Here is a 16318-nt window from a genome sequence, read left to right on the forward strand (position 1 = left end):
ACAGTGTTTTGAAATTGTTGAACCTGTGTTATTTAAATAGTTTAGGTTACTCTATTTTGTCTTAATTACTTATTCATAGTAAACTTCTGCCGTATTGTTGGAATCTAATATACAATATTGCACAATTATGTTTCAGTGACCGACCTTCTCATTATAACTCAAATGTGAAAAAAAAACAAATTGTGTTTTAAACAACACCTCATCAGCTGGCACTCTTGTAAACCAGCAAAAATTATGAACCTCAAATACCGGAAGTTTGTTGTTTTATTTCAATCCCAGCGATATCCAAGTAGTCAGTTAAAGGTGGGAGCCAGAATGATCTCTGCCACTAAGATTTATTTGAGGCAAAGTTACATTATTATTTTAGTGATTTATGCTGTAAATAATGTATAACAGTGATGGTTCTGTCTCCTGTGTTATATTTCTATTACTCAATGTGTATTTTTACATTGATTAGGTTGTCCTTTTGATGAATATTTGATGAACCAGCACACTCCTGGTCTCATAGGTGCCTATTAATAAAATGTTGCTGTATATGATCTATAAAGACAGATTTCAGTCTGGGATTTGACTTATCCAATAATAACAACAGCTGGGATCACTATATTCGTGAGTAGCATGCTGACAGTTGGTTGCAAGGTTTCTGTGTGCAAGATAGGGGTCATCGTTGTGGCTGTCTGCAAGCCAACATAGCAAAACTAGCTATCCAAAGACCCACTAGGCCATGAGGTGCACAGGAGTGATACCACAGGTGGAGCTACTGTGTGACTTGAGACGACTTGGTGTCAGTTCATTTTGTTTTGTGCCTTCAGTCACCTATTGGAATTAAAAGTATTAAGACAGAAAACTGTGTCTAGACCAAAAACTGAAATGTGCACTTTGATAACAATTGCTATAGGTTGAGTTCACTTGGCACAATAGCAGGCATCATTACCAGCAGTGGTAATGTGAAATAGAGGCAGCTAACAAAGGACTTGCAGCCAACCTTACCTCATTTAACAGCCTGTTGGTCAGTGCGAGAGAAAAGCTCACAACTTGCATGATAAGGGTTAATGATGACTTCACAATTCTAGGCCAGCTCTGTTCTCATGGTCTTGCCTGCGAGCTTCGGAGAGAGAAATGGCCCTGTTGTACCCAATCTCCTAACCCGGCCCATTTCTGACTTGAAAGAGTCTTCAGCATTGGCAGATTATCCTAGCACAAAAAAAAGATGGGTGGGTACTTCCACAGCTGAGATAGAATGGCAGGTTTGGGTAAATTACCAACACCCAATGCCTATTTCAAAGAAGAAAATCCCACCCATAGTCAACATTTCAGGCTTAGACCCATCTTCCAAACTGAAAACTAGGTAGTGAACATTATTAACAAGGTTACCAAAAAGAGGAGGAATATTAAGAGGCAGAGAACAGAGATAAAATATGAATATAATGATCGCTTGTTAATGTCATAATTTACTGCAGTTCAGTTTAGGAACTGAATGGATACATTAATTAGAAGGCATTTATGAAACCAACAACATTGCAATAGTGAAGGGAAGGCCTATGGAAAAGGAGGGAGTTGGAAACAAAATTGCTTTGAACTTTGTAGCAATTGGAATGAGGTCATCCAGGTGAATCCATAGAATATGAGTTCCCTAATTGGGGTTGTTAATCTGGTCCAATCAAGGAGTCCTGGCTGACAGATATAAACAAGAGCGTCAGGGGTTCTGTTCACTCCAGGAGCTGGCTCTGAGCTAGCTGGGTCAGTGCAACGTTCTATGCATGTGTAAATAAAGGGTGACGATGATGGGATACTGGCTTTGGTGGAGTTATTTCACTTTTTGGTCGAGAGATAAATGTGGTGACTGTTTGTAACAAACAATAAGGAGATGAATGACCAGATAACTGATCAATTAAAGAAGAACTATCAGCCAAAATTACACAGTAGCATCTTTAATCCATCTATGAGTAGAACTGGTAGATGGGACTTAGGTTCAATGTCCAGTCCATAGGTTGGCAACTGCAGCATTCCTTCATTACAATATTAGAATATTAATCTAGGCAGAGCAGACTCAATGAGCTGAATGACTTACTATAGATCCTATGTCTTCTGATCTTGTCAGACTCAGAAAACTTGTAACAGATTTTATATCAACTCAGAGATGCTGCGAGCTATCCTCCAAACTGATGCTATTTATGGAAAAGTGATTTTTAAAATGCTGATCATGCATTATGACTCTTTTCAGTTACAATGTTATGTGACCAGAGGAAATGTTGGACAAATAAAAGTAATATCCCCTACTCCACACTGACTGTAATGTTGTGTAGAACTAGCTTTGTATTAAGTAATCTGCTGAGACTCTAAATGGTCAGTGGAAAACTAATTTTCTCTCAAAATGATGTGGTAGAGCAGTCCAGCAGATGCAGTGCCATCAAAAACAATTGTTCTTAGGTAGTGAAGCATGAATTTCCATATGTTCATTTTAATGTAGCACCTGTTTATACTTTTAAGTTAACAGAATTTACACCTTTGTTCCCATTATACCTAAGTGCTAACTTGCAGCATAAGAGATTTTTATTGTTGCCATATGTGCATCTCATTCACACGTACCTGAGTTGTATCTCCTGAAGAATAACATTTTCTTGATGTGAAAGAGAAGTTGCTGATTGCAAGTAGTTTGAACCAAACAAACATGAATCAGAACTAATTAAAATTATTAGTGTGCACTGATAAATGTAAGAATAGTTTGGATGTTAAATTGAACAGGCCCCAAAAGTGGGCACTTAACTCCTTTCCAACAACCAATGGCAAACTGCTGCCTGCATGAAGAGTATTTTGCTTTTGTTGAATAGCTGGTGATCTTTGAATGGATTATGGCATGGTTTGATTTAGAAATTTGTTAATTTTGTGTTGGCTTTTATGTTTGCATGGAGGTCTTGTGCACACTCCGACAGGAAAGGTAGTGTGATACTGTCAGACTGTTGTTGCTATCGCAGTCAAATGAGTTGTTCCCACAGCCATCCTGTCCAGGTGAAGCAAATCTAGGTTGATTTCACCCTTCTTACTCCTGTTCTTGCTCTTGAGCTGCTTGCTGTGCAACCCGTGGCAAGGGCTGTGCCCTCAGAATAGAGAGGTTATCCAACGTGAAGCAAATCCCCAGGAGCTTGGAGCTCATCTACTCTTCGCTTTTATTTTATTTCTTTCTCTGCTTTTAAAAAAAAACTTCCAGTTATTATAGTAATTATCAAGATTCACTTTTTACCTTTTTTAATGGCTTCGGTGGAAGGCTTCTCCCGGCCCAGTGATGATGTAGTGGCCTGGTATGGCAGTCTTGGCTCAGTGTGGTGATCCTATCCCAGTGTGGAGGTCTTGTCCCTGTGTGGGTATTCTCTTCAGTGTTGGCTTCCAGGTATTCCAGCGACCCAGCAGGAGGCTTCATCCAGGAGTGGTGGTCTCGGCCCAACATGGCGGTCTTCTTCAGCAGAGGCCTCCAGCCCAGTATACCAGCAGCCCGGCATGGTGATCTCGTCCAAGAGTGACAGTCTCAGCCTGGCATGGTGCTGCTTTTGGCAAAGGCCTCTGGCCCAGTATTCCAGCAGCCCGGCATGCTGATCTCGTCCAGGAGTGGGAGCCTTGTCCCGGCTCTATGTTCCAGGTACTCTGTTGTTCCTTAAAAGGCTTTCTTGGAGGTCAGGAACCATTAACTGAACTGTGATGAACTTTATATATGACATCTGTCATTAATATAGGCGCCGTGGTGGTGCGACTTATAAAACTGTAGTTTTCTTGTAAGAGTACAAGTGACAATAAATTTCTATCCTATTCTATACCTAGAAAATTTGGTCACTTTGAAGAACTTATAGAGGTTTATAAAATCATGGGGGGCACAGATAGGGTGAGTAGCCAAGGTGCTTTCCACAGGATGGGGGAATCCAAAACTAGGGGGCATAGGTTTATGATGAGAGGAGAAGGGTTTAAAGGGGTCTAAAGGGCAACATTTTCATGCAGAGGTTGGCTCATGCATGGAACAAGCTGCCAGAGGAAGTGGTGGAGGCTGATACAATAACAACATTTAAAAAGCATTTGGAAAGATATGTGAATAGGAAGGCTTTAGAGGGATATGGGCCAAATGCAGGCAGATGGACTAAATTTATTTAGGACATAGAACATAGAACAGTACAGCACAGAACAGGCCCTTCAGCCCACAATGTTGTGCCGGCCATTGATCCTCATGTATGCACCCTCAAATTTCTGTGACCATATACATGTCCAGCAGTCTCTTAAATGACCCCAATGACCTTGCTTCCACAATTGCTGCTGGCAACGCATTCCATGCTCTCACAACTCTCTGCGTAAAGAACCTGCCTCTGACATCCCCTCTATACTTTCCACCAACCAGCTTAAAACTATGACCCCTCGTGCTAGCCATTTCTGCCCTGGGAAATAGTCTCTGGCTATCAACTCTATCTATGCCTCTCATTATCTTGTATACCTCAATTAGGTCCCCTTTCCTCCTCTTTTTCTCCAATGAAAAGAGACCGAGCTCAGTCAACCTCTCTTCATAAGATAAGCCCTCCAGTCCAGGCAGCATCCTGGTAAACCTCCTCTGAACCCTCTCCAAAGCATCCACATCTTTCCTATAATAGGGCACCCAGAACTGGACGCAGTATTCCAAGTGCGGTCTAACCAAAGTTTTATAGAACTGCAACAAGATCTCATGACTCTTAAACTCAATCCCCCTGTTAATGAAAGCCAAAACACCATATGCTTTCTTAACAACCCTGTCCACTTGGGTGGCCATTTTAAGGGATCTATGTATCTGCACACCAAGATCCCTCTGTTCCTCCACGCTGCCAAGAATCCTATCCTTAATCCTGTACTCAGCTTTCAAATTCGACCTTCCAAAATGCATCACCTCGCATTTATCCAGGTTGAACCCCATCTGCCACCTCTCAGCCCATCTCTGCATCCTGTCAATGTCCCGCTGCAGCCTACAACAGCCCTCTACACTGTCAACGACACCTCCGACCTTTGTGTCGTCTGCAAACTTGCTGACCCATCCTTCAATTCCCTCGTCCAAGTCATTAATAAAAATTACAAACAGTAGAGGCCCAAGGACAGAGCCCTGTGGAACTCCACTCACCACTGACTTCCAGGCAGAATATTTTCCTTCTACTACCACTCGCTGTCTTCTGTTGGCCAGCCAATTCTGTATCCAGACAGCTAAGTTCCCCTGTATCGCATTCCTCCTGACCTTCTGAATGAGCCTACCATGGGGACATGTGGTCGGCAAGGACAAATTGGACTGAAGGGTCTGTTTTCATGCTGTACAGTTCTATGACTCTGAGTCTATAACTCAAAAACCACTACTTATACAATGGTAGCAACAGCTAATTGAAATCAATCAGGAACTAATTTATACGTTGTACATGATCCCTTTAAGTAGTGCTGTTGGGAGTGTCCTGTGGTGAATGCATTCAACTAAATGTGATTAAGAAACTATACTGGCTGGAATACAGCTCCAAAATTGCGGCACTGGTGTCAAATCACTGTTACATACTGACTGATGTAATGAACTGGTGAGCTTCTGTAATTCCTGAAGATACTTACAGCGTGCAAATGAACACACTCACCAATATAACTTTCAGTCGGACTTATAACAGAAATGTATGTATGTGCTGTGGACACCACTGTGCTCAATGCTATCCATTAAAGACCACCTGCTATCAACATTCTATAAATCAAATGCACAGTAAATATAATTTGATACTTCCTGACCAAAACATCCTGTCTGAGTGTGATAGCCAGTAAAATGACCAATTATGGAAAGTTATGGATGGCATTACTCTGTGGGTCAGCCTAATGGGCTTGTATTAAGGTTTACTCATTTCTAAACTCAAACTCTGAATCACCAAATAGTGTCACAGTATATTAATCTGCTGAGCCATCAAGTCAATATGTAGATTTGGTTTACAATGTTATCATCACAAATTATGTAAACTGAAAGGCTTGTAATTGGAAGTGTGTTCACAATTCCTTTTCACTCTATTATGGAAAGTGAGATATCATCTCCGTACAGTTTCCTGTTTATTTACCAGTTCAGCAAAAGATGAATCTTAGCATTAACAACATCAGATTGTTGCAAGCCTGATTAACTGTGGCATTTATATGTATGTCAGACTATATGTGCTGTAGAGTGCGAACTGTTACCCTGCAAGTAGAAAGCCAGAGAGGGGTAGAGTGGGTGTGAGACAAAAAATAACAGCAGATGCTCGAATTCGGGTCGACAAACAGGAAGCTGGAAGAATACAGCAGGCCAGGCAGCATCTGGAGGAAAGGAACAATCAATGTTTTGGGTATTACCCTTCTTAAGAAATTGACTTAGTTTGGAATGTGTATCTTAGAAAGCTAAAGTGAATGGAAAAGGAAACTTGGAAGACAACTCTCAAAGACTGTGAATTGTTAATACATACAATCTTCCATCGTAGAAAATTAATATGGCTTTTGCAGAGTGAAATATTACAGTGCAAAGGACAATATGCTATTCTTAGTATCTCCACTCTAAGTCGTAGAAAATTAATATGGCTTTTGCAGAGTGAAATATTACAGTGCAAAGGACAATATGCTATTCTTAGTATCTCCACTCTCAGTGTGAAATGTATGCATGTGCCTACATATTTACATGGGATAGACATTACATGGGATAGACAAAGTTACTAATTGTAATAATTTAGAAATGGCTGTTGTTTGCTTGTTGAAGATGCAGTGCAGCAATGCAATTATTCATCTGACTCCAAATTCTTTTTCATGAGCCTCTTGTAATTAAGCTTTTGTGCCCAGCAGAAGGTTGAAGCACCAGAATCCAGTTAACATTTTTCATTAATTCTGCTCTAACACAGGGAGTTGGGACTGACTTGTTTGTGAGACTTTGTAATTATTGTTCTGGGACAGATACTGCAAGGTAAAGGCATTTTTTTCCCTCCTTCATTTCCTTTTCTCTCTGATAGGCACGTGACCTCAGAATCATCACTGAGATGGCGGATACAGTCATGTGATAGATTGTGCGTACTTCTTGCTGTTAGAACTGTGCAGACAAATGTCAAGTTGTACAGATTTTTTCAAATGTGAAAAATGTCAATATTTCATTACGAGGTTTGGAAAGAAATAACTTTTACTTATAAACTGTCTATTGTGGCCCAAAGAATTTCAGAATGATTGAATAGCTTGTGAAATGCAATTATTTTTGAATGGACAAGTGCAGTGATCAATGTGTACACAGCAGTACCCACAACCTCCAGTTAGTTTCACTTTTTGATGGTGTTGGTTGAGAGGAGGTTTGCTGACCAGTACAACAAGCATCCTCTATCTTTGAATAGTATCAGATAATCTTTTATATTTATACAAGTTGGCAGATGGGTCCTTAAGTTAATATCTCATCCAAAAATCGGAATCTCCGACACGGCATCTCTCACTGTGTATTGCATTGACATGTCCGACGAGATTATGCACTCAAGCCCTGTGTCTGAATTCAAATCAAGCTAAGCTATAATAAAGATAATACATTGAGGTTGGTTGGCTCGTCGGACTGGTTTGTTGTTCCGCAAACATTTCGTTAACATGCTGGGTAACATAGTTGAGAGGTGACTTAATTGAGACATATAAGATAATCAGAGGGTTAGATAGGCTGGATAGGGAGAGCCTTTTTCCTAGGATGGTGACAGTGAGCACGAGCGGGCAGAGCTTTAAATTGAGGGGTGAAAGATATAGGGCAGATGTCAGAGGTAATTTCTTTACTCAGAGAGTAGTAAGGGAATGGAACACTTTGCCTGCAGCGGTAGTAGATTCACCAACTTTAGGTACATTTAAGTCGTCATTGGACAAGCATATGGACGTACATGGAATAGTGTAGGTTAGACGGGCTTCAGATTGGTATGACAGGCCGGCACAACATCGAGGGCCGAAGAGCCTGCACTGTGCTGTAATGTTCTATGTTCTATGTTCTATATAATCAGTGCAGCCTCTGATGAAGCGTCACTGTGTTTTCCTGCCGGGCTTTTAAACTCTGGCGTCCTTTGAGCTGGATTGCCTCACTTCCAGTTTTCCTTCATAGTGGAGTGTATGTGGGGTCAAGTTCTCTGTGTTAATTAATGGCTTACCTCATGGAGTGCTAGGCTTCTGGGAATTCCCGTGCCTGTCTCTGCTTAGCTTGTCCCAGGATTTTGGTGTTGTCCCAGTCAAATTGGTGGTTCTCCTTATCTGTGTGGACGACCAATACTCACTCATCTCAATCCACAATCTACTCCAAAACCTTAAAGATAATACATTTTCTTGTATATTATTAAACATGCAAAAGTATTAGTTGGATGATGAACTTTACTTTAAGTATCATATGTTGGTGGTTGCTATTATTTCAGAAGGTTCACAACCACTGGATCCATATAACATTTTCCTCTACTCAATAGGATTACTCGAAATATACATGATGCACACAGTGTATAGGAGGTCAAAGTTTGCTGTTAGAAATCTTATTTTCTGTTCAGCTAGCTTTTACTTGGATTTGCACATGATTTGTTACAGGTGCCAAGGATAATAACACCGTATATGGTTCAGCCGTTGGAAATAAAGTGACAGTCTAATAGCAGTGCTAGTGGCATTGTATTTCATGCAGTGGACTGTAAGGAAAGCAGACTAATGACATGGTATGCATCACATTTGATGGATAGATGTTTACGTGATTTCCTGGTGTGAGTCATTGGGTATTAAGACTGGATTTGACAGAATGACTACAGTACAGGACACACCAAGAACATTCAGAAAGCATGTTGGCAGATATCCAATATATACACTCTGAATAAATTAGTATCAGCAAAGAACCACGTCACAGTGTAATTACTGTGTAGAAAGTGGATTGAAACTGTTAGCTTAGGAAATATAAACAAAAATCAGATTTTATGTTGCATAGTTGGGTAGTATGCGTCATTAATTCCATTCTTTCTTTTAATCAGAATGATATACTGTGATCACATTCTGAGAAATATGATGAATTGCTGAGTCAAGACTAATTATTTAGCAAAATTAAACTTTTAAAACTATGTTTATAAGATGAAAAATATGGGATCAGAAGAGGCAGAACTCTGTCCGGGGAGATGAAGGAAGCAAGGTATGATAGCAAGGCTTAAACAGTTGGATTACTGAAATTATTGAATCTGTTATGGTCTCAACTGACAGTCCTCCCGGACAAGTCAAATCCCAGAATGAAATCTAGCCTGATAGAGCATATTATCTTTTAAACTTAATTTACTTAACATGGAGATCATTCACTAAAACATAGTCACATTAGACTGCAAATATTATTTAATAGAACAGAAGTTAAAGACACAAAAGGAGAAATCAAAATTTTTTTTAAAAGCTATCTAGACACAGGACACAGTTATGAAATCTTAAAGCACTCAGCAAACCCAAGTTTCAACCCATTCCCCAGCACTATCGTTTTACAGCAATTCAAATCCAGAGAAATTACGCTTCTATAATCAATAGGTAATATTTGTTTAACTGATTCACTCCCAGTTTCTGTCCTGTGAGGTATGGAGTCTTTAACGTGAACACTCAGAAAACTGAAGACCTTCCAGTTTCTAATTACCAAATAATGGTTTATAACCAAGCATTTCTAGTCTGGAATTTTCTAAAAAATAAACTTTTTTATTGAAGTAATTCACTGCCTTAACTGCTCCGGGGTTGGGAGAAGGGGGGAAGGTGGAGATCTGTGTGTAAAAGTGTGTGTGTGTGTATATGTGGGTGAGTGGGTGGGTAAGAGTGTGGAAACCCCTGTCAGGTCTCCTCAAACTGCCCTAACATTTTCAATCTTTACGTTAAAATCAGTCTTTGATTCTCCTGAGGAGGAATGGGATTGTGGGAGATATAGCAGTTTGGATCGGAAATTGGCTTGCTGAAAGAAGACAGACGGTGGTAGTTGATGGGAAATGTTCATCCTGGAGAGCAGTTACTAGTGGTGTACCGCAAGGGTCGGTGTTGGGTCCACTGCTGTTTGTCATTTTTATAAATGACCTGGATGAGGGCGTAGAAGGATGGGTTAGTAAATTTGCAGACGACATTAAGGTCGGTGGAGTTGTGGATAGTGACGAAGGATGCTGTAGGTTGCAGAGAGACATAGATAAGCTGCAGAGCTGGACTGAGAGGTGGCAAATGGAGTTTAATGCAGACAAGTGAGAGGTGATGCACTTTGGTAGGAGTAACCGGAAGGCAAAGCACAGGGCTAATGGTAAGATTCTTGGTAGTGTAGATGATCAGAGAGATCTCGGTGTCCATGTACACAGGTCCTTGAAAGTTGCCACCCAGGTTGACAGGGCTGTTAAGAAGGCATACAGTGTTTTAGCTTTTATTAATAGAGGGATTGAGTTCCGGAACCAAGAGGTTATTGGTGAAGCTGTACAAAACTCTGGTGCGGCCGCACTTGGAGTATTGTGTACAGTTCTGGTCACTGCATTATAAGAAGGATGTGGAAGCTTTGGAAAGAGTGCAGAGGAGATTTACTAGGATGTTGCCTGGTATGGAGGGAAGGTCTTACGAGGAAAGGCTGAGAGACTTGAGGCTGTTTTCATTAGAGAGAAGAAGGTTGAGAGGTGACTTAATTGAAACATATAAAATAATCAGAGGGTTAGATAGAGTGGATAGGGAGGGCCTTTTTCCTAGGATGGTGATGGCGAGCACGAGGGGGTATAGCTTTAAATTGAGGGGTGAAAGATATAGGACAGACGTCAGAGGTAGTTTCTTTACTCAGAGAGTAGTAAGGGAATGGGACGCTTTGCCTGCAACGGTAGTAGATTCGCCAACTTTAGGTACATTTAAGTCGTCATTGGACAAGCATCTGGACGTACATGGAATAGTGTAGGTTAGATGGGCTTGAGATCGGTGTGACAGGTCGGCACAACATCGAGGGCCGAAGGGCCTGTACTGTGCTGTAATGTTCTATGTTCTATGTTGAACTAAACAACAAGTTAACGGCCTTCACTATCTTAATTAGTTTCCAGCCAAACGACGAAGAAAGCAGTGTAAGAAATAATTCTATCAACAAGTGAACGATGATTCAGGGTGGGAATTTCTGAGATACAGTGTTCTTACTACCATCAGATTTGTAGAATTGTTATGGAAAACTGTGCAGGAACTTAAATAAATATTTTTTAAAAAGTCTAGGATTTTTGATTGGGACCAAGAATTTGTGGATGAAATGTTAATTGATCAATGTGAAGCCTTCAAAGAGAATTTTTTTTTCTTTGGGTGCAGTTTGGAGATGGAGTAAATATTGCCAACAGGTGGAAAAGAAAGAGAGCTGGAGATCCTGGACAGGGAAACTGAAAGATAAAAAGAGCAGAAAACAAAGCTGAATGCTTGTAATATACCGTTAATATTAACTGCAGGGTCTTAAACCACTTAGCTGTCCATCTATTAGCTGTAAGAGCCACCTACATTTCCTACTGTTTCCAGCTTGTTATCATTTGCTGCTCCACACAATGGTCCCCTTCTCCCATTCCTCATCTATGTAGAGATCCTTGGGAACATTATCCATATAATACATTCCTCGTGAATGTTGATGATGCAGTTACATCTCACTATACAGCCTCTTACCCATTTCAGTATCTCTGAATGACCACACTTCTTGTCTGACATCCAGTACTGGATGAGCTAAAGTTTCCATTAGTTAACTATTGGGAGGACTAAAGCCATCACCTTCAATTTCCATTCAAAATTTTATTTTTTTACTATCAAATCCATCCCTCTCCCTGGCAATTTGCTGGATTGAGCCCAAATCAGTATGTTCATTATCCTCTTATCATATCTCATTCTAAGTTGAGCTTATATAGAAGCAGCATCATTTACTCTCTGCCTATTTCTATCACATAACATCAATCAACTATACTCCCACCTAATTCATCTGCTGCTGAAATTCTTATTCATACGTTTGTTACTTTTAGACTGAACTATTCCAATACACTCCTGGTCAACAATTCTAACCGTCTAAAAACTTGAAATCAATTCAAAACTCAGTTCTGGAGTTGCAACTTTCTCCAAGATCCAGTCATTTATCTCCCCTGTTCTCATTAATCAATATTTACTCCCAGTTAGGCAAAGTACAATTTTAAAGTTCTAATCCCAGTTTTCAGATCGCTCATGGCCACACATCTACCTATACCGTGATATCCTCCAGCAGAAATTGCTCCAAGTTAGCTTTTTAAGGACTCGTTTTTAACTTCTTTAGTATTTGCAGTTCTGGTTTCATCTGAATTAAGCTCTGAAAATACTTCTCTAAACCTCTCCATCCGTCTTTTACTATGTCTCCTTTTAAGACGTTCCTGAAGTGTCTTTGATCAAGCTCATCGTCATCTGGCCTAAAAGATCCTTTCGTACCTTTTGGCATGGCTCAGTGGTTAGCACTGCTGTCTCAGTATTAGGGATCTGGGTTCAATTCCAGCCTCGGGCAACTGTCTGTATAGAGTTTGCACATTCTCCCTGTGTCTGCGTGGGGCTCCTCCAGCTGCTCCAGTTTCCTTGCATAGTTCAAAGATGTGCAGGCCAAGTGATTTGGCCATGCTGAATTGCCCGTAGTGTTCATGGATCTGTAAGTTAGGTGGATTAGACATAGGAAATGCAGGGTTATAGTACAGGGGCAATGGGCTGAGGTGGAATGCTCTTTGGAGAGTTGGTGTGGACTTGTTTGGCCAAATGGCCTGTTTCCACACTGTAGGAGTTCTATGAGCTGAATTAATTTATTACAAAAAGGCACTTTACGGATATAGTTCAAAGTGGATGTGAAATTTCAAAATCCATTCAACAAAATACACTATAAAGGAAATATAAAGCAGGAGATAAGTGAGGCAAAGTGACAAAATTAAGGGCCATGAGGTCAGATGATCAATGATATTGACTAAAGGACAGAATGCAGATAGTAATGCTGACATGTTGTTTATTAGATTGAAATGAACTAAACAGTGGCATCCCCTCAGGATTGGTGTAAGATCTGTTGCTCTTTTTTATTATAGATTAATCACTTGGATTTGGGTATGAAGGGTACAATGTCAAAGTTCGTTAACTTAGAAGTGTAGCATAAGAGGAAAGTAACAGACTTCAGGAGGATGCAAAAAGGACAAACTTCAGTCTGTTTCATCTTGTGCCTCAAGAATGCTTGAAAAAATCTCGATTCCAAACTAGGTCAGTCCTGAAACAGTCCCCTTGCATATGCTGATCAGAAGCCTAATGCCTGCTGAGATGTGTTTGTCCTGAACACATGCACCAGGATTTTTTTTCATGTCCTAGCAAATGACAGCTGAGGCTGTTGTTGCTGAATGTTCATTCTCAGACCCAGTTAACCATTTTAATTGACAAAATTAGGAAGCTCTGTTCAGGAAGAAGAAGCAGCGCACATCTGGCTTTGAGCCTTCTGCAGCCAAGGGACTTCAGAGTAAATCTCAACGTGAATCATTTTAAATGATACTGCTGATCCAGAGAATTGAACATAACCGTTCACATCTGATTTCTAATAAAATTATTCTCTTTGATATGGAATTTGAATTAGAAATGGTCAGTGTCCAAAATGTAATATCTACAATAAGTTAAGACGTAGTAATTGCTATTTGATGAGATCAATTTATTATATACATGATGAATATTTGTACATAAAACTGCACACAATTTTCACTTCACAAAAAATGTTTCATGACCATTCAGAAGTTCTACATACTATAGCAATTTTAGGTGGTAGCTCTTAACAATCTGGGACAAACACTTGTGTTGTCAATTGTTCTGAAGCACTTTATACAGGAATAATTTATTATCAGTTGAAAGAGAAACTCTAGTAAATGCAGCATCTTATTTAAACACATCTATAGTTCATTGGAACTGCAACTTTGTGCTTGCTTTAACCTCTCTAACAATAAATCTCTGCAAGTCACTGTGTCAGTAAATTGTTGCTATTTTCAATGACAGTTTCACAGCTTGTGTCTTTAGGAGTTATATTTTCATTAAATTCTCGGATTGTAAAACAACAGATTTTATCCATCCCTAACTGTCCTCTAGAAGTTGCGGTGAGCCATCACCTTGAACTGTAGCTGTCCATATGGTGTATGTACACTCACAGTGCTGTTAGGAATGGTGTTACTTTGAAAGAATGGTGATATAGTCATACTGATTTATGGCTTGGAGGAGAACTTACAGGCACTGCTGGTCCTAAGCATATTTTGCCCTTATCTCTTCAGGTGGCATCTGTTCTATAAAGGCACAAGTCAGGGGTGTGATACATTACCCTTCAAATTGCATGATTGTGTGCAGCTTCTGAAACACTCAAGATGTTTGAAACCATCCAGGACAAACTTGCCCATTTGACTGCCGTTTTATCTGACATTTTAAAAATCCACATCTTCCAAATCAGTGGCAGCAGTGTCAACCAAATCAACTGAATCAATGGGAAGCACTGCAGCAACTCATCTAAGTTCCTTTGGCATCAATTTCCAAATCTGAAACCTCCACCACCTGAACAGAGGAGCTCTTGATTTTGTTTGTAAATAGCCAGGTTTGACCCATTCCAGGGACAAAAGAGATAAGATGTTGTTTGACCAGAGTGATGTACCTGTCACACTGTAATGCAGCTATCCTAAGTTAGCTGTAGTGATCAGAATCAGGTGGATCTCAATTTGCCTGCGAGACCCTTGATTGGGGTTGTTAACTTGAGCCATTGAGGGAGCTATGGTGACCAATATAAACATGGGATTCAGACTCTTCTGACTTCAGGGGTTGACACAGAGTTGGCTTGCTACAGCCAGTATACTGTGCGCATATTAATAAATGGTGACTTGGTGATGGGATATTGGCCTCCATGTAGTTATTTCATAAGCTCAGGGAGGATGGAAGCTTCCTGGACAGTGGAATTTTATTTCAAATAAAGAACATGAAAGCAAGGTCTCATGATCCTTTTGAATTTTAAGCGGGGTGTATTAAAATCGTTACCACTGCAATAGCTGGCTTGTGGCAGTCAAGTATTCAGAGCAATGTGCCTTTTCAATGCTTTGACGTCGGCTCCTTCTTTGTTGCGGAGCAAAATTTGACAAACGTTGACTGGATTGCTGACTTACCAATTAAGAATGCTTGGGATAAGGGCATTATGATTTTGCTTTATAATGATGAATGATGATTTCTGCCAGGTGGATTACATTCAGAGTCTATGGTTGGACATGTCAAGGCTTGACTGATCTCAGGCTGAGTCCTCTGTCAGGTTGGTTTGTGATGAACATTGGTGGCTCATCTCTCCAATGCAAGTGTCATAACCTTCAGCAGGAGCTTTTGCCCTTGAGCATGACATAGAAAAAAAACGATAACCTGGTATGAAATGTTTTACAGATGAGACTGTGCTGTGTTTTGTATTTTCCTGGGGAGATTATAATCATATATTCATTGTCTGCTATTTCAGTATATAGTCATAATAACTGCAGAGATATGAGTGAGCTACTGATTATCTAGCTGAACCATTGTAAATGCTTGCCCATCAAAATGGTTACTTTTTGTAGTCACTAAGTAACTGAAACACATCACTTAAAGTGCTGCCTGGAATGCTAAGGTCAAATTGTAAAGTGAAAATTTAATCCATGTGCAAAGAGAACAAAATACAAACTGCTGCGATCAATGCTGTTCATGGTTAAATTCAATACAATAAAAGTGAGGCATGTTATAAATTTTATCTATGCACATTCACAGTCAAATTCCTTGTCTCACCTTAACAACAATATGTAAACTTGTGAATTGTTGTGCGTTTAGGGCTCTGTAATTGTATAATCACGTATTCAATTTTTAACTACCTGCAGCCAGTTTTGTCCTTTTTTTAATAGAATCCCCAAAGCATGGAAACTGGCCATTCAGCCCAATAAGCCCGTACCAACCCACCAAAAAGCATCCCACCCAGGCGCACGCCACCTACACTTTTTTGTAATGGCTAACACAGCTAACCTATGCATCCTGAACACTATAGGTAACTTAGCACAGCCAATCCACCTAGCGTGTACAACTTTGGACTGGAGTAAGAAACCAGACCACCAGGTGGAAACCTGCAGAGACACAGAGAACGTGGTCTCCACATGGTCAGTCACCTCAGGATGGAATTGAACCTGGATCCCTAGTGCTGTGAGGCAGCAGTGCTTACCGTTGAGCCTCCATGCAACTCTGTTCTTGCCATAAAAATTGCAAGATAAATTGATGAGAAAAGCCATGAAGCTCATGTATCCAAGGGAACGAGAAACAGCTTCTATCATAGCAACCAACTAGTTTGTGCTCCGTGCTT

General features: G+C 40.2%; 1 protein-coding gene and 1 long non-coding RNA gene across 10 annotated transcripts in view; one reads left to right on the top strand and one right to left on the bottom strand.

Moving 5' to 3' along the window:
* LOC125461272 (receptor-type tyrosine-protein phosphatase T) overlaps positions 1-16318 on the top strand; it is a 1279761-nt gene that overhangs the window by 171652 nt on the left and 1091791 nt on the right. The gene's annotated exons all lie outside the window — the stretch shown is intronic.
* Positions 1-16318, bottom strand: part of LOC125461273 (uncharacterized) — a 45823-nt gene that overhangs the window by 23191 nt on the left and 6314 nt on the right. For all 3 annotated transcript variants that reach the window (XR_009446924.1, XR_007249460.2, XR_009446923.1), the window contains exons 2-3: positions 8136-8235; positions 991-1194 (exon numbers count right to left, since the gene is read on the bottom strand). This is a non-coding gene — a long non-coding RNA (uncharacterized LOC125461273). The remainder of the gene's footprint in view (positions 1-990; positions 1195-8135; positions 8236-16318) is intronic.

Source organism: Stegostoma tigrinum, chromosome 19 (assembly GCF_030684315.1).
Source record: "Stegostoma tigrinum isolate sSteTig4 chromosome 19, sSteTig4.hap1, whole genome shotgun sequence".
In the NCBI taxonomy this organism is placed as follows: domain Eukaryota; kingdom Metazoa; phylum Chordata; class Chondrichthyes; order Orectolobiformes; family Stegostomatidae; genus Stegostoma; species Stegostoma tigrinum.